Below are 23236 nucleotides of genomic sequence, written 5' to 3'. Positions count from 1 at the left end.
TTTATGAATCTTAAGAGAAAGGCTTTTTTTTTTTTTTTTTTTGAGACGGAGTTTCACTCTTGTTGCCCAGGCTGGAGTGCAATGGCATGGTCTTGGCTCAACTCAACCTCTGCCTCTCGGGTTCAAGTCAGTCTTCTGCCTCAGCCTCCCAAGTAGCTGGGATTACAGGCATGTGCCACCACGCCTGGCTAATTTTGTATTTTTAGTAGAGACGGGGTTTCTCCACGTTGGTCAGGCTGGTCTTGAACTCCTGACCTCAGTTGATCCGCCCGCCTCGGCCTCCCAAAGTGCTGGGATTACAGTCATGAGCCACTGCACCCAACCCAGAAAGGTTTTTAATAAAAGACTCTTCATGTATAACACTCTATTTGGATTCATAGAAATTTTCAATATGCCATTTAAGTCAAAGACACTGAAATGTCAACCAAATTTCACAAAACGTATTTGAATGAGATCAAGTCTTCCTTAGCTGAGAATTGTATTTCATCAGTAAATTTAGAAGAAAATAATAAATGTGTTTACTTTAGACCATGTAACAGTGTTTGCCACATGGGAACAATTCAGACAAGTGCTCTTCATCATTACTCTTAAAAAGTGGCAATAGCACAACATCCATTTCCTGGTACCAGCCAGCCTGTTTTTCACTGATATGAAGTGCAGAAGGCATTGAAACAGTGAAGAAGGGTGATATAAATGGAATACTTATATGAAGTACAATTGTTAATAAAAGGTAGCATTTGATATTATACAACTATAGGTAAGATGATTAGTATGAGATAAAAATATTTTTACTTTAATTGACAGAATATCTTAATCCACATTATTTCTATTTCAAATAATTGTTTTTGCTCTATATTTGCTGCCTTTTTATTTGCTATTACCTGAGCTCAATAGGAATCAACAAAATGAATCTTTACCACAAGAATTTTATTCATGCATATGCTTAATTTGCTGAAAACATTAGCTTTCCATGAAAGATTTATGCTTTTATTGTGTCATTTTTTGCCAAGAAGTGGCTGTCCTGCCAGAAAACTGCTATTCTGAGCTCTGCTCACATTGACTCTGCTCAGCATAGTGACTGGAAGTGATGTGTGGATAAAAAGCAAATGTGTCTTCTTTGCATCTTTTTTGATCTATTGGCTTTAGAAAGAGGAGAATGTGGATAGAAAATTTAGAAAAAAAATCTAATCTCCAAATAATCATGAAGAAGTTTTCTTAACCAGAAATAAACCAAAGGGGAGGGTGGTGTGTGCAGAAAATTATTATTTTGCTAAGCCTTTGAAATTGTAGAGTTTATTAGTATGACACCCTGCATTGCTTTAACAAACATATTAGTCTTTTAGTTTTAATTCTTCTGGATATGATTCAATTTCCTGATGAATCTGAACTGAGATGAGAATAACTTACTTGTTAAAAACACAGGAAAAAATATGTTGACTAAAATAAGATAGTCAAAAAGAGACAGACAAAACAGAAAGTAAAATGATGTTCTTCAGACACAAAAGAGAGAAGAAGTCAGTTTATTGAACATTAGATTGTACTTTTTAAAGATAAAATTATCTACAGATCTGTTTCATATAATGTAAATATACTTAAAAGTACTAAACATATAGCTTAAGTATATAACTTTAAAATGTTTAAGATGGTAATTTTATGTTTTTAATCACAAATACTTACAACTCTCAAAAAATAGTTACATTTTTCAAAAATTACTTCAAATACCAAGTGTTTTTCTCACACAATAACATAGATTCAAACAATAAACAGACAGTAATTTTAGACTGCCTTTCTGACTACTCATCCAGACAATAAAACACTGACAACCACCCGAGAAAAGAAATAAACAAGATAATTAATAAAGAAAATGGGTCAATATTTATACATGCAAATATCACATAAGTAACTTTTATAGGCAATAGAAATGTCTGACTTATGGGGCTGGGCGTGGTGGCTCAGGCCTGTAATCCCAGCACTTTGGGAGGTTCAGGCAGGTGGATCATGAGGTCAGGAGTTCAAGACCAGCCTGGCCAGCATGGTGAAATGCCATCTCTACTAAAAATACAAAAAATTAGCCAGGCGTGGTGGTGCGCACCTGTAGTCCCAGCTACTCAGGAGGCTGAGGCAGGAGAATTGCTTGAACCTGGGGGCAGAGGTGGCAGTGAGCCTGGATCCTGCCACTGCACTCCAGCCTGGGTGACAGAGCGAGATTCCATATCCAAACAAACAAACACAAATAAGGAATATCTGACTTATACTTGTTTTTTAAAATTTGCTGCAAGCGAAACCCAGGGATTTATATTTGAGTTAAACACCACTTTTTTTTTTTTTCTTAAGACAGAGAATCACTCGTTGCCCAGGCTGGAGTGCAATGGCATGATCTTGGCTCACTGCAACCTCCGCCTCCCAGGTTCAAGCAATTCTCCTGCCTCAGCCTCCCGAGGAGCTGGGATTACAGGCATGCACCACCACACCCAGCTAATTTTGTATTTTTAGTAGAGATGGGGTTTCTGCATGTTGGTCAGGCTGGTCTCAAACTCCCGACCTCAGGTGATCCGCCTGCCTCGGCCTCCCAAACTGCTGGGGTTACAGGCGTGAGCCACCATGCCTGGCCCTATTAAACACCACATTTTTATAAATAATACAGAGTGAAAAATTACCTTCCACATCATAAATGTAATGTTAAAAACAAAAATACAATTTAATCATCAAAAGAAACCTGTACGAAAAAAATGCAGTATAATGGACTTAAAAACAAAAACAAAACATGTTGACTTATAAAATATGGAATATTAGCATAGATGTATCAGAAAATAATTCTTTAAATAACTACAGTTTTCAAATATGACTATGAACTTATGAAAATCTGGCATTTTTAATTATTGGCATGCAATGTATAGCAGTAAATTTCCACAAAAAAATACAATAGAAGAACTAGTAAAAGTCTAATGAAAATGGAACCTTTTAAAGTATTTAAAAGATACTAGGTAAAGTTATTTATGTTATTAATATATCATTGCTATTACACAAAATATAAGATCTACAATACAACCATATGAACACAAGAAAATAATATTCCAAAGCAAAAACAATATAATTTTTTAGAATACTGTGAGATTAATTATATATAAAATAAATATTGGAATTAAATTATATCATTATTTAGGTATAGGTTGAGAAAAATGAGTACAATACTAATGACACCTGTAATGGTGGTGCATGGATTACTTTCAACTTAGGGATAAAAGCTACAAGACAAAAGTATCCAAAATACATATAGCTTAAATAATTTATTATGAGATACACAATATAAAAAATGTAAAGTGTGATATAAATAATGTATTGAAGAGAGTAAATCTGTTGAGTCTTTCTATACATCACAGTAGAGTTGTTATTATCGTAAGCTAGACTGTTATAACTATGAGATGTGTTATGTAAGTCTCTTGGTAACTAAATGAAAATTTGTAGTATACACACAAAAGAAAAAGGAATCAAGCAGCCAGGCGTGGTGGCTTATTCCTGTAATCCCAGCACTTTGGGAGGCCAAGACGGACAGATCACCTGAGGCCGGGAGTTCGAGACCAGCCTAACCAACATGGAGAAAATCCGTCTCTACTAAAAATACAAAATTAGTCAGATGTGGTGGTAAGTGCCTGTAATCCCAGCTATTCGGGAGGCTGAGGAAGGAGAATTGCTTGAACTTGGGAGATGGAGGTTGAGTTCACGCCATTGCATTCTAGCCTGGAAAATGAGAGTGAAACTCTATCTCAAAAACACAAAAACAAACAAAAAAAAAGAAATGGGAATCAAAGCATATAACAACAAAAGCAAAAAAAAAAAAAAAAAGAAAACACAAGAAAAGACAGCATGAAAAGAAAAACAAAGATATTATTTTGTTGGTGCAAAAGTAATTGCAGTTTTTGCCATTAAAAGTAATGGCAAATCAATAATTTTTAAAATATCAAATAATTTAATTATCTAATAAAAACACATTGCTGTGGTTTGAATGCCCCCTTCAAAATTCATGTTGAAATTTAACTGCTGTTGTTATAAAATTATAAATTAGACCTTTAAGAAGATATTAGGTTCTGAGGGATCTACTTTCATGAATGAATGAATGTCATTGTTTCCAGAGTGGGTTAGCTGGCAGGAAATTGGGTCTATTATAAAAGTAAGCTCTCTTATGTTCACCTTCTGTCATCCTCATGCCTTTGGCCATTTTGTGATGTGGAAATCTGATTCTCATCAGATGTCAATGGTGTGCTCTTGGACTTCCATAATCTAAAATTGAGAGCTATGTAAACTTCTATTCTTTATAAAATACCAACTCTAAGGTCGAGCGCAGTGGTTCACACTTGTAATCCCAGCAATTTGGGAGGCTGAGGCGGCTGGATCACCTGAGATCAGGAGTTTGAGACCAGCCTAGCCAACACGATGAAATCCCTAAAAATACAAAATTTAGCTGGGTGTCATGGCAGGTGCCTGTAATCCCAGCTACTCAAGAGGCTGAGGTGGGAGAATAGCTTGAACCTGGGAGGGGGAGGTTTCAGTGAACTGAGATTGTGCCACTGCACTCCCGCCTGGGCAACAAGAGCGAAACTCTATCTCAAGAAAAAAAAGTCTACCTCTACGTGATGAGCCACATCTCTACTCAGTGTGTGAAAAATAGATTCTTTTTTTTTCTGCCACCCCAGACTTCTGGGAAAGGAGCCTGGAGCTGTGCCCAAGCATCCCAGCCTTTGCCCTCAATTGCAAACAGAGTGGAGTGTCTCTTAGCTCAGGAGTGTGTGCTACTCAAGAGTTTGCACAAACACAAAGCTGAGAAATACTGCTTGCTGAAAGGGGTGTAAAAGGCAAAGGACAAACCAGTTATCCTCTGAAGTGGAGACACTTCTATTCTATGTTGGGCTACGATCTTGGAGAATGCAGGCAGGGAACGAGTTTTGCCCATTTTCCAGTGAGAGACCCCTTGTGGTAAGAGAGGCTCTCTACCTGGTGAGTTACTTCATCTCTTTGATACCCAATTTCCTCGTGTTTAAAATTAGGGAGTGAAACCACACATCCCCTAAGATTCTTTCCTCTTAGCTGTTCTGAGTTAATGAGATTTGTTTTCCCATTAGCATACATCCAAAAAGGTACTCAAGGTAGGTTTTCCGTGTTTCCTGGAATCATGTAACTGCCTAAGATGAAGTGGTAGTGTTTGGAGGACAAGCCCTTCCTTGCTTCCTTTATTTCCGTTTTAGAGACAAAATCTCTCCCTGTCACCCAGGCTGGAGAGCAGTGGTGCAATCCTGTCTCACTGCAACCTCAAACTTCTGGCCTCAAGCGATCCTCCCATCCCAGCCTCTAGAGTAGCTGGGACAACAGGCACACACCACCATGCCCAGCTAATTTTAAAAATTATTTTGGGCTGCGGGCAGTGGCTCATGCCTGTAATCCCAGTACTTTGGGAAGCCGAGGCAGGCAGATCACCTGAGATCAGGAGTACGAGACCAGCCTGGCTAACATGGTGAAACCGGCTCTACTAAAAATACAAAAAATTAGCCAGGTGTGGTGGTGCACGCCTGTAATCCCAGCTACTTTGGAGGCTGAGGCAGAAGAATCACTTTAACCCAGGAGGTGGAGGTTTCAGTGAACTAAGATCACACCACTGCATTCCAGCCTGGGCAACAAGAGTGAAACTCCATCTCAAAAAAACAAAACAAAACAAACAAACACCAAAAATAAAAATAAAATAAAATAAAATTATTTTGTAGAGTCAGGGACTTACTATGTTGTCCAGGCTGGTCTCAAACTCCTGGCCTCAACTGATCCTTCTGCTGCATCAGCCTCTCAAAGTGCTGGGATTGCAGGCTTGAGACATTGTGCCTGGCCCTTCATTGCTTTTTAATAAACTTAATTACCTTCTTTTGAATATCTTTAGAACTACATTGGTTTTGTATTTCGAGGCTAGAGTTGATTTCCATAAATAGTCATTTTGAGCCAGGTCTTTTGAATAAAGTTGAGTGGCTAGAGATGATGCCACAACTTTGGCTAAAACAGTTTCCCAGAGAGCATGCTGTGAACTCTAAAATGCTGTGTGCTGGTCACCTGGCCACAGTTCACTCTTCTTGCAAACTCAGAATGGCAAATTAATAAAATTTTTAAATTTATTTTATTTTTTCAGGCAGAGTCTCACTTGGCTCACTGCAACTTCCGCCTCCTGGGTTCAAGCAATTCTCCTGCCTCAGCCTCCCATCTAGGGGATTACAGACATGTGCCACCATGTCTGGCTAATTTTTGTATTTTTTTTTGAGATGGAGTCTTGCTCTGTTGCCCAGGCTGGAGTGCAATGGTGCGATCTCGGCTCACTGCCACCACCGTCTCCCAGGTTCAAGAGATTCTTATGCCTCAGCCTCCCGAGTAGCTGGGATTACAGGTGCGTGCCACCATGCCCAGGTAATTTTTGTATTTTTAGTAGAGATGGGGTTTCACCATTTGGCCAGACTGGTCTTGAACTCCTGGTCTCGCGTGATCCTCCAACCTCAGCCTCCCAAAATGCTGGGATCGCAGGTGTGAGCCACCGTGCCTGGCCAATACCCTCCTCTTAAGTCTGGATTAGATCTACTGGCTTGCTTTTTTTTTTTTTTATGAGACAAGGTCTTGCTTTGTCCTCCAGGCTGGAGTGCAGTAGTGCAATAGTTCACTGCAGCCTCCTGAGCTCAAGAGATCCTCCTGCCTCAGCCTCCTGAGTAACTGAGACCACAGACACATGCCACCACTCTCACCTAATTTTCTGTAGAGGCAGGGTCTCACTACGTTGCCTAGGCTGGTCTTGAACTTCTGGCCTCAAGTAATCTTCTCACTTCAGCCTTCCAAAGTGCTGGGATTACAGGTGTGAGCCACTGTGCCCAGCAAGAAATAAGGTAGTTTAATTTATTGGCTGTGGAGAGAACTGCTGATGTGAGTGGGTTCAGGGCCAGGATAAGAAGCCGTGATCCTTATGAGCTTCTCTGCACCTCCACCTTTTGGAAAAGGGCAGAGTCCCCATAGTCAGACTCCCCACCAGCTCTTTGTAGGCCCTGACTCAACAACCTTCTGATTTGTTGTCATTGTGGTTCCTGGCATGTGGCACTATTCTCACTCTGTTGCCCAGGCTGGAGTGCAGTTGTGCAATCTCAGCTCACTGCAACCTTGACTTTCCAGGCTTGAGCAATCCTTCTGCCTCAGCCTCCAAAGTAGCTGGGATCACAGACACCTGCCACTACACCTGGCTAATTTTTGTATTATTATTATTATTTTTAGAGATACTGGGTATCCCCATGTTGCCTAGGCTGGTCTTGAACTCCCAGGCGATCCTCCCACCTCAGCCTCCCAAAGTGCTGAAGTTACAAATGTGAGTCATCACAACCCGGACAGAAATTTTTAAAAACCAACTTCAGATTTTATTTCAAAATTTAAACAAGATTTTAAAATGTTTAAATTAGGCTGAGTGCAGTGGCTCATGCCTATAATCCTAGCAATTTGAGAGGCCAAGGCAGGAGGATTACCTGAGGTCAGGAGTTCGAGATCAGCCTGGCCAACATGGTGAAACTCTGTCTCTACTAAAACTACAGAAATGATCCGGGTGTTGTGGCACACACCTGTAATCCCAGCTACTCGGGAGGCTGAGGCAGGAGAATCGCTTGAACCCAGGAGACAGAAGTTGTAGTGAGCTAAGATTGTGCCACTGCACTCCAGCCTGGATGACAGACAGGGACTCTGTTAAAAAAAAAAAAAAAACTAATAATAAATAAACTAATTAAATGTTTAAATTATTTTCTTAGCTGGGTATGGTGGTGTGCACCTGTGGTTCTGGCTACTTGGGGGGCTGAGGTAGGAGGATGGCTTGAGCCTGGGAGATAGAGGCTGCAGTGAGCTGTGATCATACCACTACACTCCAGCCTGGGTGACAGAGCAAGACCTTGTCTCAAAAAAAAAAAAATTATTTTCCTCCGAGTCTCAGGTATTCTAACAAGGCTTGGTGGCCCCCATTTTGTGGCAAGGGCCTGGCAAACAGGTTCCGTGTGTATCATTGAGGTCGTTGTGGAGTAACATTTCCTCAGGCTGCATCAGCCTGTGGGTGAAAGCAAAGTTGGGTGCGGTGGCTCTCACCTGGATTCCTTGATGCTTTTAATACCCTTAGTCCTCCACCCCACTCTGAGCCACACTGACCCTTGTGCACCAAGGTGCATGGTATGTATGGCCCCAGTGCCCACAGGATCGCTTGTGAGAACTGCTCCTTCAGCCCCACCTGTGGCTTCTCCTTCTCCAGGGTGAAGTCTGGTTCCTGATGTTCACGCCACGCCCCTTCTCACCAGGGTGCACGGGCATCACTGCCTCCAAAACACCTGATGGAAACCTGTTCCTGGTGGGGCCAACTTACCTGTCCACGACGGCTTTCTCTGAAGCCTATTCTCCCACCACAGTGGAAGTAAAGAAAATTATGAAAACTAACAGGGCACAGTGGCTCACACCTGTAATCCCAGCACATTGGAAGGCTGAGGGAGGGGGGGGGGGCAGATCACTCAAGGTCAGGAGTTCGAGACCAGCCTGGCCAACGTGGCAAAACCCAATCTCTACTAAAAATACAAAATATTAGCTGGGCATAGTGGCGTGCGCCTGTAGTCCCAGCTACTCAGGAGGCTGAGGCAGGAGAATGGCGAGAACCCGGGAGGTGGGTTCTGAGCAGCCATGAAGAGTAGGAAGATAACTCCACCTACCTCTCGCTGGGTCTACGGGGAAACATTGATTAAAGCAGACCAGGTCTTCAGAGAGAGACTAGGTTTGGTGAGTAAGAGATTCAAAAAGCTAGAAGGAAAGGAGGATGTTTACGTTACTCTTACTGCATAATATATAACCCGAAAACTTTAGGCGCTTAAAATAGCAATCTTGCTGGGCGCAGTGGCTCACACCTGTCATCTCAGCACTTTGGGAGTCCGAGGTGGGTGGATCACCTGAGGTCGGGAGTTGGAGCCCAGCCTGACCAACATGAAGAAATCCTGTGTCTATTAAAAATACAAAATTAGCCGGGCGTGGTGGCACATGCCTGTAATCGCAGCTACTCAGGAGGCTGAGTCAGGAGAATCACTTCAACCTGGGAGGCGGAGATTGCCATGAGCCGAGATCACACCATTGCACCCCAGCCTAGACAACAAGAATGAAACTCCTTTTTTATTAAAAAAAAAAAAAAAAAAAAAGGCCAGGCACAGTGGCTCACGCCTGTAATCCCAGCACTTTGGGAGGCCGAGGCGGGCAGATCACAAGGTCAGGAGATCGAAACCATCCTGACTAAGACGGTGAAACCCTGTCTCTACTAAAAATACAAAAAATTAGCTGGGTGGTGGTCGGCTCCTGTAGTCCCAGCTACTCAGGAAGCTGAGGCAGGAGAATGGTGAGAACCTGGGAGGCGGAGCTTACAGTGAGCCGAGATTGCGCCACTGCACTCCAGCCTGGGGGAGAGAGAAAGACTCCCTCTCAAAAAAAAAAAAAAAAAAAGATTTTTTTTTTTTCATGGTTCTGGGAGTTGATGGGTTCATGTAGGTGATTTTCACTCGGGGTGTCTCATGCTGTTGCAGTGGCTGGGCTGGAGTCTTCGCAAAGCCTTCTTCAGTCCCATGTCTGGAAACTGATGTTGGCTGTCATCTGAAACCTGAGCTGGGACTGTTGATTGGAACATCAAAATGTGGCCTCTCCCTGTGATCTGGGCTTCCTCACGGCATGGTGGCTGGGTTCAAAGAGCAAACATCCCAGGAGGACCACGGAGAAATGGTGTCCCCTTTCATGACCTACCTTGAATCACTTCTGCCAGTCACAGACCTTCTTGAATTCAAGGAGAAGGAGCACAGACCCGACCTCACCATGGGAGCAATGTTAAGGTCATGCTGCAGACCAGCACGTGCTATTATTATTATTATTATTATTATTATTATTATTATTATTATTATTAGGGAATCTTGCTCTGTCACCCAGGCTGGAGTGCAGTGGTGCAATCTCGACTCATTGCAACTTCCACCTCCTGGGTTCAAGCGATTCTTCTGCCTCAGCCTCCTGAGTAGCTGGGATTACAGGCGCATGCCACTACACCCAGCTAAATGTTGTCCTTTTAGTAGAGATGGAGTTTCACCATGTTGGCCAGGCTGGTCTCAAACTCCTGACCTCAAGTGATCCACCTGCCTTGGCCTCCCAAAGTGCGGGGATTACAGGTGTGAGCCACCGCACCCAGTACATGCTGTTAGTAAAGTCAGAAAACAGTCAGGTGTGGTGATTTGCACCTATAATTCTGCACTTTGGGAGGCCAAGGTGGGCAGATCACTTGAGGTCAGGAGTTCGAGACCCGCCTAGGCAACATCAGACCCGCATATCTATAAAAATAAAAAATAAATATAAAATTAAAAGTCAGAAAACCACAGATATTGGTAAGGATGCAGAGAACAGGGAATGCTTATACACTGTTGGTGGGAATGTAAATTATTACAACCATTACAGAAAACATTATGGAGATTTCTCAAAGAAATAAAAACAAAACTGCTGTTCAAACAGCAATCTCACTACTGGATATCTTCCCAAAGGTGGCTCACGCCTGTAATCCCAGCACTTTGGGAGGCCGAGATGGGTGGATCATCTGAGGTCAGGAGTTTGAGATCAGCCTGGCCAACATGGTGAAACCCCGTCTCTACTATAAATTCAAAAATTAGCCGGGTGTGGTGGCACATGCCTGTAATCCCAGCTACTCAGGAGGCTGAGCCAGGAGAATCGCTTGAACCCAGGAGGCAGGGGTTGCAGTGAGCTGAGATCGCAGCACTGCACTCCAGCCTGGGGGACAGGTTGAAACTCTGTCTCAAAAAAAAATGCATTTTTATAGATGGCCTTTTGAACGGTATTGAAAAACATGACTTGGGAGTATAAATATGTTTAAATGTGGAATTTCAGAGAGATGATTTCAGCAATCAGTCCTTTCAAAGGTAAGGATGGAGTCGAGCACGATGGCTTACACCTGTAATTCCAGAACTTTGGGAGGCCGAGGTGGATGGACCACCTGAGGTCAGGAGCTCAAGACCAGCCTGACCAACATGGTGAAACTCCATCTCTACTAAAAACACAAAATTAGCTGGGCATGGTGGTGTATGCTTGTAATCCCAGCTACTTGGGAGGATGAGGCAGGAGAATTACTTGAACCTGGGAGGCGGAGGTTGCAGTGAGCCAAGATCGCGGCCAGAGTTTGAGACAAGCAAGGGCAATATAGTGAGACCCCATTTCTATAAAAAAAATTAAAAATTATCTGGGGGTAGTGGCTCATGCCTGCAGTCCTAGCTACTCAGGAGGCTGAGGCAGAAGGATCACTTGAGCCTCGGAGTTTGAGGTTGCAGTGTGCTGTGATTGCACCACTGCCCTCCAGCCCGGGTGACAGAGCAAGACCCTGTCTCAAGAAAAAAACAACAAATGAATAAAAACTGTTTATACTTATTATTATTTCACTGGTTGTACTAACTGATACCTCTTTTTAATGATTTCTGAGAATGGTACTTCCTTCTTTTCTGCCAGGATATAGACACAATACTGCATATACTCATTTGAAAGTACAAAATTCTGTTATTTGCCTTTTATCTTCACTTTTTTTTTTTTTTTAAGACAGTCGCGCTCTGTCGCCCAGGCTGGAGAACAGTGGCACAATCTCGGCTCAATGCAACCTCTGCCTCCTGGGTTCAAGTGGTTCTCATGCCTCAGCCTCCCGAGTAGCTGAGACTCCAGGTGTGCCCCACACGCTGGGCTACTTTTTAAATTTTTTTAGGGTCTTGCTATGTTGCCAGGCTGCTCTCAAACTCCTCCTGCCTGAGCCTTCCAAAGTGCTGGGATTTACAGGTATGTGCCACTGTACCTAACCAATTTTGTCATTTCTTTTTTGTTTTTTTGAGACAGGGTCTCACCCTGTCACCCAGGCTGGAGTGCACTGGCACAGTCATGGCTCACTGCAGCCTTGAACTTCTGGGCTCAAGTGATCCTCCTGCCTCAGCCTCCTGAGTAGCTGAGATGACAGGTGCACACCACAATCCCTGGCTAATTTTTGTAGAGATGGAGTTTTGCCATGTTGCTCAGCTGGTCTTGACCCTCTGTGCTTAAACGATCCTCCCACCTCAGCCTCCCAAAGTGCTGGGATCACAGGCGTGAGCCACCACTCCCGTCTGATTTTGTCATTTCTTAAAAATGAAATTGGGAGCTCCCTGAAAAAACTCTTCATTTTACTTGTATGTATTCCTCATTAAACTAGCCCAATGTTCACTGCTTAGCCAATCCCAACATTGGTTATAAAGTATCTATGCTAACAATAAATTATCTAAGCTAACAATTCAAAGGCAGCCATGTGCAGCGGCTCATGCCTGTAATCCGAGCAATTTGGGACGCCAAGGTGGATGGATCACCTGAGGTCAGGAGTTTGAGACCAGTCTGGCCAACATGCCAAAACCCTGTCTCTACTAAAAATACAAAAAATTAGCTGGGAATGGCGGGTGCCTGTAATCCCAGCTACTTGGGAAGCTAACGCAAGAGACTCGCTTGAACCTAGGAGGCAGAGGTTGCAGTGAGCCGAGATAGCACCATTGCATTCAAGCCTGGGCCACAGAGTGAAACTCTGTCAAAAAAAAAAAAAAAAAAGATCCAAAGGCTCGGTGCTGTGGTTCACACCTGTAATCCCAGCACTTTGGGATGCCAGGCGGGCAGATCACCTGAGGTTGAGAGTTGGATACCAGCGTGGCTGGAACCTTTTTTTTTTTTTTTTAAGATGGAGTCTCGCTCTGTCATGCCCAGGCCGGAATGCAGTGGTGCGATCTCAGCTCACTGCAACCTCCCGCCTCCTGGGTTCAAGTGCTTCTTCTGCCTCAGCCTCCTGAGTAGCTGGGATTATAGGCACCTGCCACCATGCCCAGCTAATGTTTGTATTTTTAGTAGAGATGGGGTTTCACCATGTTGGCCAGGCTGGTCTCAAACCCCTGACCTTAGGTGATCTGACTGTCTCTGCCTCCCAAAGTGCTGGGATTACAGGCATAAGTCACCTCCCCACCCGGCCAAAAAGGTTCCTTTTAATCCTTTTTCATTCATCATTCACAAAGATTATCTCTCTCTCTTTTTTTTTGACAACGCCTATTTTTAGATCTCAGGAATCTAGGTGGTAAAAACTTCAGCACTATATATATACATATTTTGAGACGGAGTCTCGCTTTATCACCCAGGCTGGAGTGCAGTGGCATGATCTGGGCTCACTGCAACCTCCACCTCCTAGGTTCAAGTGATTCTCGTGCCTCAGCCTCCTGAGTAGCTGCGATGATAGGCACCCATCACCACGCCCAGCTATTTTTTTTTTTTTGTATTTTTTGTAGAGACGGGGTTTCACCATGTTGCCTAGGTGGGTCTCAAACTCCTGGCCTCAGGTGATCCACCCACCTCAGCCTCCCAAAGTGCTGGGATTACAGGTGTGAGCCACCGTTCCTGGCCACACTATATTTTTGGTGTAGTTTTTCTTATGTTAGAATGACAATGATAAAGGATAAGCCCTATGTTAAATGGACACCTTTGATATTTATGACACTTGCTATATAGCATTTGCTTCCTGCATTGATTTTTAAATGCTTAGAAATAAAATCCCTGGCCGGGCATGTTGGGTCACACATATAATCCCAGCACTCTGGCAGGCCAAGGCAGGAGGATCACTTGAGCCAGGAGTTCAAGATTAGTCTGAGCAACATAGTGAGACCTGATCTCTACAAAAAAAAAAAAAAATGAACAAAATTAGATGGGTGTACTAGCATGAGTCTGCAGTCGCAGCTACTCAGGAGGCTGAGATGGGAAGATTGCTTGAGTCTGGGAGGTCAAGGCTGCAGTGAATTGAGATTGTGCCACTGCACTCTGCCTGGGTGACAGAGCAAGACCATCTCAAAAAAGAAATAAAACCTCTGCTAGTCTCAGAAAATGACGTTAATTCAGAGGAATAAAGTGTTGTGGTGGTTGGGATGCACTGGCACACATCTGTAATCCCAGCTACCCCGGAGGCTGAGATGGGAGGATCAATTGAGCCCAGAAGTTCAGGGCTGTGATAAGCTATGATCGTACCACTGCACTCCAGCCTGGGTGACAGAGTGAGACTCTGCCTAAAAAACAAAACAAAACAAGACATAATATTTGACTTCACAGGGCTGTTATGAGAATTAAATGAAGTAATGTATGAGGAACTAGTATATAAAGTATAAAATGATATTAAAATCTTGGTTATAAGAGTTGTTGATGATATTATTTGGGGAAATGAAACCAACTTATTGAGCACGCACCTAGGCTAAAAGGTGGTGCCCATCCTACAGGGATAAGGCATTGTTAAAAGTTTTAAAAGGTTTTTTTAGTTCCTTATTCATAACTTTTCTTGGGTTTGCACAAAGTCAATTGACATAACAAGATTGAATTTCTTTTTATTTCATTTTTATCTTCTAATGAGAGGTTTTTTTATTTACTCCTGTTTTAAATCTTATGTAGTTCTAAATCAGCTGTTCTTATTTTATTTATTTATTTTGTAGAGATGGGGTCTCACTGTGTTGCCCAGGCTGGTCTCAAACTCCTGTGCTCAAGCGATCTTCTTTGCCTCGGCCTCCCAAAGTGCTGGGATTATAGGACAAATCAGCTGTCTAAAACGAAAGTATGGCCAGGCGCAGTGGCTCATGCCTGTAATCCCAGCACTTTGGGAGGTCAAGGCAGGCAGATCACCTGAGGTCAGGAGTTCAAGACCAGCCTGGCGAACATGGTGAAACCCTGTCTATACTAAAAATACAAAACTCAGCCAGGCGTGGTGGTGGGCACCTATAATTCCAACTACTTGGGAAGCTGATGCACGAGAATCACTTGAAAACCCAGGAGGTGGAGGTTGCAGTGAGCCGAGACGGCACCACTGCACTCCAGCCTGGACAACAAGAGCAAAAATCTATCTCAAAAAAAAATTAAGAAATAATAAATAAATAAACAAAAATACACCCTGAAAAAATATTAGCACCCTTAATACATACAGCAGGAGGACAGGCTTCCATGTTTGTGACTCCATCTCCAATCATGATTATTTTCTTAAAATGAAAATTTTCCTTTAAATGTTTAATCACCTTTCCTTTTCCATCAGATTTGGCTGTTGGCTGCGTCTCATCAAAACCTACATATTCACCTTAAAAGAGCAATAAAAACAGGGTTAAAGATTCACAGATGTATCTTACCAGTTCCAGCTTTTTGCATAGATGATATATTCACTTAAATGTCACTGAAAATGGCCCTCGATAAAGTCGCACAACCTGGAGCTCCATACCTGTTGCTGGGAATAAATAAGCTTTGCTTTGCTTTTATTTCCTTTTATGATTATGATTATGAATATAGAAATGGGGTCTTGATACATTGCCCAGGTTGGTCTGGAACTCCTAGGCTCATATGATCCTCCTGCCTCGGCCTCCCAAAGTGCTGGGATTACAGGTGTGGGCCACCACACCCAGCCAACCTTTGCTTTTAAATTACAAATATCAATTGTAGAGATGGCTCTATTAGGTCATAAATACCTAGGGGTGAATTTGTTGTATCCTTTAAGCTTCCAGTAATTGTAAAACCTTGTTGAGATGGCAGAACACCATGAAATATTAATATATCAATTTTATTTATTTATTTATTTTTGAGACAGAGTCTCACTCTGTTGCCCAGGCTGGAGTGCAATGGCATGATCTCAGCTCACAGCAACATCCGCCTCCCAGGTTCAAGCCATTCTCATATCTCAGCCTCCTGAGTAGCTAGGATTACAGGTGCATGCCACCACACCAGCTAAGTTTTGTATTTTCAGTAAAGACGGGGTTTCACCACTTTGGCCAGGCTGGTCCTGAACTTCTGACCCCAGCCTTGGCCTCCCAAAGTTCCAGGATTACAGGCATGAGCCACCATGCCTGGCCTTAATACATTAAATTTAAAATGTTAATATATAATGTCACCCAAAAGGAAATTCCAGATTATTTTTGATCAATTATTTCTATTCTTACAATAATTACCACACTCATTCTTGACTTCTTTTTTCAATGATCTCTATCTCTAGACCATTCAAGAATGTTCTATTAACATATTTACATTTTTAAAATATTTAGTTTTAAGAATATCAGCCCCCTAGGCCGGGCGCAGTGGCTCACGCCTGTAATCCCAGCACTTTGGGAGGCTGAGGTGCATGGATCACCTGAGGTCAGGACTTTGAGATCAACCTGACGAACATGGTGAAACCCTGACTCTAATAAAAAAAAATACAAAAATTAGCCAGGCATTGTGGTGGGCACCTGTAATCCCAGCTATGCGAGAGGCTGAGGCAGGAGAATTGCTTGAACCCGGGTGGCAGAGGTTGCAGTGAGCCGAGATCGAGCCACTGCACACCATCCAGAGTAACAGAGTGAGACCCTGTCTCAAAAAAATAACATAAAGAGTAAAATAAAAAGAATATCACTATCAGTCACTCCTTGATATATTTGGAGATCTGAGATAAGATAACAGCTGTGGCACCGCTATGGACCAGAGAGGGGACAGGAGGCTTCCCCAGGGGCAGCTGTAGTTCAGTAATCCATTTACAAAAGTCTCCCTTCTGAAGTCTCCATCTGTTTTTTTTTTTAAGACAGAGTCTCACTCTGTCACCCAGGCTGGAAGTGCAGCTGCATGATCTTGGCTCACTGCAGCCTCCACCTCCCAGCTTCAAGTGATTCTCCTCCCTCAGCCTCCAAGTAGCTGAGACTACAGGCGTGCGTCACCACACCCAGCTAATTTTTGTTATTTTTTTTTTTTTTTAGCCGAGTTGGGGTTTCACCATGTTGGCCAGGCTGGTCTCAAACTCCTAACCTCAGGTGATCCGCCCACCTCGGCATCCCAAAGTGCTGGGATTATAGGCATGAGCCACCATGTCCAGCCTTATTTTTGTATTTTTAGTAGAGACAGGGTTTCACCATATTGGTCAGGCTGGTCTCGAACTCCTGACCTTATGATCCACCTGCCTCGGTCTCCCAAAGTGCTGGAATTATATGCGTGAGCCTCCATGTCCAGCCTTATATGTGTTTTTCTAAATGCACTTAGAAATCAATGGGTAGGGCTTGGCTGCTTTAGGAAACCATTCCAGAATTCTACTCTGCCCACGGGCCTAGAAAAACACAAGGTGAGGACAAACAAGGAAAGCTTAGGTTTTCCCTGGAGAAAGAGGAAAGGTAGAAACAGACAGGACCAGACAACCGGCCAGACAAGACAACGTGTAAGTGCCAAAAGAACCACACAGGCCACACCTTTAATTTCAGCACTTTGGGAGGCCGAGGTAGAAAATCACTTGAGAACAGCCTGGGCAGCACAGCAAGACCCCATCTCTACAAAAAAAATTTTAAAGGCTGGGTATAGTGGCTCATACCTATAATTCCCACACTCTGGGAGGCTGAGGTGGGAAAATTGATCACTTGAGCCCACAAGTTCAAGACCAGCCTGGGCAATATAGTGAGACCCTGTGTCTATAAAAATTTTTTTTTTTAAATTAGGCATGGTGGCCTACATCTGTAGTCCCAGCTACTTAGGAAGCTGAGGCAGGAGGATCTCTTGAGCCCAGAAGGTTGATGCTGCAGTGAGCTGTGATCGTGGCACTGCACTCCAGCCTGGGTGACAAAGTGAGACCTTGTCTCTCAAAAAAAATTTTATTTATAAATTAGCTGGATATGGTGGCATGCACCTGTAGTCCCCACTACTAAGGAGGTTAAGATGGAAGGGCCATTTGACCCCAGGGGTTTGAGACTGCAATGAGCCATGATTATACCACTGTACTCCAACCTGGGCAACAGAATGAGACTCTGACTCTTTAAAAAAAAAAATAGGCCAGGTGCGGTGGCTCACACCTGTAATCCCAGCACTTTGGGAGGCCGAGGCAAGTGTATCATTTGAGGTTAAGAGTTGGAGACCAGCCTGGCCAACACGGCAAAACCCGTCTCTACTAAAAATACAAAAATTAGCTGGCTGTGGTGGCAGATGCCTGTAATCCCAGGTAATCTGGAGGCTGAGGCAGAATTGCATGAACCTGGGAGGCAGAAGTTGAAGTGAGTTGAGATCACACCACTGCACTCCAGCCAGGGCAATGGAGCAAGACTTCATCTCAAAAATAAATAAATAAAATTTTGCCAGGCACAGTGGCTCACGCCTGTGATCCCAGCACTTTGGGAGGCTGAGGTGGGTGGATCACCTGACGTCAGAAGTTTGAAATCAGCCTGACCAACATGGCGAAATGCCGTCTCTACTAAAAATACATAAACTAGCCTGGCATGGTGGTGGGCACCTGAAATCCCAATTACTCAGGAGGCTGAGGCAAAAGAATTGCTTGAACCTGGGAGGTGGAAGTTGCAGTGAGCCAAGATCACACCATTGCACTCCAGCCTGGGCGACAGAGCAAGACTCTGCCTCAAAAAGAGCAATAAATAAATAAATAAAATTTAAAAAAATAGTAATAAAATTAAAGAATAAAAATGAAAATAAACAAGCCACCCAGAGGGCACTCTAAAGCAACAGTCAGATACTCTCAGGAGGATGTGCCCCCCCAACACTGGTGCTGAAATACACCTGGAACCGGGACTCCTCTTACCTTATGCAGTGAGTCAGGTGTCCAGGGTGCTCTGCTATGAGTCTCTGCACCTGCTCCCTGGAGGGCTGGATTAGGGCTAAGCGCTCCGTGAGAGCAGTTTTGAAAGGCACTGACCCACCCATGGCTCGCTGTGTCCTGGGAGGGAGACCCAATAGTCAGGCCAGCAGTTCCGATGTCCTTGAGGTTAACATGCCTTACTGCTTCGGGTCTACACAACATCCACCAAAAGGAAGATGCTACCAAGAGCCCCACTGTGCAAAAGACAGGCTTTGCTGCTATGAGAGCAAGGCCTTGGAATAAACTTCTGAAGGTTTGTGTGAAAATAACGTTAACAGGCCGGGTGCAGTGACTCATGCCCATAATCCCAAAACTTTGGGAAGCTGAGGTGGGCAGATCACCTAAAGCCAGGAGTTTGAGACAAGCCTGGCCAACATGGCGAAACCCCATCTCTACTAAAAAAAGAGGCAAAAATTAGCCAGGTGTGGTGGTGTGTGCCTGTAATCCCATGTACTTGGGAGGCTGAGGCAGGAGAATTGCTGGAACCCGGGAGGTGGAGGTTGCAGTGAGGTGAGATCACGCCACTGCACCCCAGCCTGGATGACAGAGTGAGACTCAGTCTCGAAACAAAAGAAGCCACACAGCCTATCCATAGGTAGTTTTCTTGAAAGCCATGAGCTGTCAAAATCAAGAAAATCTCAGCACTTTGGGAGGCTGAGGCAGGCAGATCAAGAGGTCAGGAGTTCGGGACCAGCCTGGCCATCATGGTGAAACCCCATCTCTACTGAAAATACAAAAATTAGCCGGGCATGGTGGTGCATGCCTGTAATCCCAGCTACTCAGGAAGCTGAGGCAGGAGAATTGTTTGAATCCAGGAGGCAAAAGTTGCAGTTAGCCGAGATTGCACTGCTGCACTCCAGCCTGGGCTACAGATTGAGACTCAGTCTCGAAAAAAAAAAAAAGAAAAGAAAAAAGGCCGGGCACGGTGGCTCATGCCTGTAATCCCAGCACTTTGGGGTGCAGAGGCAGGCAGATCATGAGGTCAGGAGATCAGGAGATCGAGACCACCCTGGCCAACATGGTGAAACCCCGTCTCTACTGAAAATACAAAAATTAGCTGGGCGTGGTGGTGCACGCCTGTAGTCCCAGCTACTCAGGAGGTAGAGGCAGGAAAATCACTTGAAGCCATGAGGCGGAGGTTGCAGTGAGCTGAGATCATGCCACTACACTCCAGCCTGGGCAACAGAGCGAGACTCCATCTCAAAAAGAAAAAAGAAAAGAAAAGAAAAGAAAATGACATGGTGTATGACTGGGGGACTGGGGGACTGGGGCTGTGGAGGGAGGTGCCCAGCTGCAGGGCAGGAGGGCAGGAGGGAGGGAGGGGCTCTGACCCAGGACCCACCAAGAGGCTCTGAACCTTTCCAGGGAATCATTAAGGCCACACTTTCAACCATGACACAAAGCTGCTGGATACTTGGGCCCCGCCCCCCAAGCCATCTTCTTTGGTTAGTGACAGTTGTCATTCCCCTGATCAAGCTAAGAACATGTCTTATCCATATCTGTTTGCCATAAATATTTATATAAATGAATGAATATATCAAATTCAGCTCTAAGGAATGAAAGAAAAAGCCTAGTGCTCATGTTCCAAAGCCAGGGTCTAGCACTTCATCCAAAACAGTCACTCTTTAGAAATTCTTTATCATTTCATAAAGTGAATAAAAGCTATCCCTACATTTCTGACGCCGCGTCCTCAATGCCACACATTTGGGCTAGCTCATCGGTTCCTTCTTCTCTGATAACTGTGCTGTCAACATCAAAACACACAGCATCTGCTGAGGGGAAAAGCTTCCTCAGCTCTGAGCGGGAGACCATCCTTGGAAGAATTTTCCTCCTATAGAAAATAAAAGATAAATATATTTAAAGACATCCAATAAAATTATGAAAAGATCCACACCCAGCTAATTTTTTTTTTTTAATTTTTAGTAGAGATGGGATTTCACCATGTTGGCCAAGGCTGGTCTAGAACTCCTGACCTCAGGTAATCCGCCTGCCTCGGCCTCCCAAAGTGCTGGGACTACAGGTGTGAGCCACCGCACCCAGCTGGTACCAGCTTTTAAATATATTTGATGTGGAGGCCGGGCACGGTAGCTCACGCCTATAATCCCAACATTTTGGGAGGCTGAGGCAGGCAGATCACCTGAAGTCAGGAGTTCCAGACCAGCCTGGCCAACACGGTGAAACCCCATCTCTAATAAAAATAAAAATTAATATAAATTAGCCAGGCGTGGTGGTGTGCACCCATAATCCCAGCTACCCAGGTGCCTGAGGCAGGAGAATTGCTGGAACCTGGGAGGCAGAGGTTGCAGTGAGCCGAGATCGCACCACTGCACTCCAGCCTGGGTGACAGAGCAAGACTCCATCTCAAAAAAAAAGATACATATATAATATATATTTTATATATATCATCAAATATATATATGTATTGTTGAAACAATATTCAATTATTTTTGACCTAATTGTAGCAAGAAAGCAAGCATTAAAGTGGAGGTGTGCATAAGGCTCTGTGGGGACACAGGAAAAATGTTTAGCCTTATCTATGAAACAGGACTTCAGACTGGACGTGGTAGCTCATGCCTGTAATCCCAGCACTTTGAGAGGCTAAAGCAGGAGGATTTCTTGAGGCCAGGAGATTGAGACCAGCCTGGGCAACATAGAGAGACTGAGTCTCTACTAAAAATATTAATACAAAAAATTAGCTGGGCATGGTGGTACACGCCTATAATCCCAGCTACTCGGGGGGCTGAGGCAGAAGAATCACTTGAACCTGGGAGGTGGAGGCTGCAGAGAACCAAGATCGCAACATTGCACTCCAGCCTGGGTGACAGAGAAAGACCCTGACTCTAACTAGAAGAAAAGAAAAGAAAGAAGGCTTCAAGGAAGCACAGGTATTTGAGCTGAATCTGACAGGTAAGTGGCCCTCTAAGTGGGTTGTCAAAGGGCAGGGCATCGATTTGGCATGTGCTGGGAGGAGAGGGATAGAGGTGAAGACAAGGAGAGACGCTTGTGATGGCAGAGGGAGGAGCATGAGCAAAGATGAGGAGGAGGAAGAAGCAGATGACCTGCTGGAAGCTACCTCATGGCTTGGCCCAGGGGCCTGGCAGTGCATCAGGAGTTTAGACTAAGCGGGTCCTAGGGCCAGGCTAAGGAGCTTAGACTTTAACTTCCAGGTACTGGAAAATGCTTTAAGCTTCAGAAGAAAGGTCAGAGCTAAATATAAGGGCTAAACATACACAAGGTCGCCAATGTAGAGGGGATAGTTGAAGACATGGTTGATTTAAGTCCAGGGAGAGGCCGGGCACAGTGGCTCATGCCTGTAATCCCAGCACTCTGGGAGGCTGAGGCAGGAGGATCACTTAAGGCCAGGAGTTCAAGACCAGCCTGGTCAACATGGCAAAACCCCATCTCTACTAAAAATACAAAAATTAGCCAGGCAGGGTGGCATGCACCTGTAGTCTCAGCTATTCGAGAGGCTGAAGCAGGAGAATTGCTTGAACCTGGGAAGCAGAGATTGCAGTGAGCCGAGATCATGCCACTGCACTTCAGCATGGGTGACAGAGTGAGACCGTCTCAAGAAAATAAAAAACTATAAAAGTAAAGGTCAGGGACAACAGAGAGAGGGAGAAGAGAAGAGCACTAAGGACAGAGCCTGCAGGACCACCACCTTTACGTCCTGACTTGAGCCTGGGAAGGAGAAGGAAAATGGTGAAGTTACAGGAAGAAACTCTGGGAGGCACACGCCACAGAAGCTGCAGAGGCAGAGAGTCAAAACAAATTTTATTTATTTATTTTTTTGAGACAAGTTCTCACTGTCACCCAGGCTGGAGTACAGTGGTGTGATCGTGGCTCACTGCAGCCTCCAACTCCCGGGCTCAAGAGATTCCTCCTGCATCTGCCTCCCAAGTAGCGGGGACTACAGGCATGCACCACTATGCCTGGCTAATTTTTTAAAAATTTTTTGTAGAGATGGGGGTCTTCTATGTTGCCCAGACTGGTCTTGAACTTCTGGACTCAAGCAATCCTCCCACCTAGGTCTCCCAAAATGGTGGGATTACAGGCACAAGCCCCTATGAGTGGTCTTTATTTTTTAGAAAATCTTTGGACTAGAATTAGGGTGAAAGGGATCCTCAAGGTTGCCTAGACCAGCCTCCCATCAGAGACTAATATGTCATATACAAGGCTACACAAATGATGTAAGTAATCTATATTTAGAATAGACTGTGGTTAAAAACAGACTCAAAGCAGCTGAACAACCCACTGCTCAACTGATTTCCAACCAATGCAGTTGGCAGAATAATGCCATTTAAAGTTGGCCTGGAAAAAAAAATATTTTAAGTCAGGGCTCAGCACGCTATGGCTTGTAGGTCAAATCCACCCTGCCACCTGGTTTTGTATGGCTCACAAGTAAGAATGATTTTTACATTTTATTTTACTTTTTTTTTTGAGACAGAATCTCATTCTGTCACCCAAGCTGGAGTGCAGTGTTGCCATCATAGCTCACTGCAGCCTCAAACTCCTGGACTCAAG

At 44.2% G+C, this 23236-nt stretch overlaps 1 pseudogene; it reads right to left on the bottom strand.

Moving 5' to 3' along the window:
• Positions 1-19979: 19979 nt before the first annotated feature.
• The window catches only part of LOC129040195 (beta-glucuronidase-like), a 63274-nt pseudogene continuing 60017 nt past the window's right edge, over positions 19980-23236 (bottom strand).

This window comes from Pongo pygmaeus, chromosome 6, assembly GCF_028885625.2.
Source record: "Pongo pygmaeus isolate AG05252 chromosome 6, NHGRI_mPonPyg2-v2.0_pri, whole genome shotgun sequence".
Lineage (NCBI taxonomy): Eukaryota > Metazoa > Chordata > Mammalia > Primates > Hominidae > Pongo > Pongo pygmaeus.
Note: the sequence above shows the minus strand (reverse complement) of the source record. Positions and strands in the feature narration are given on the sequence as shown.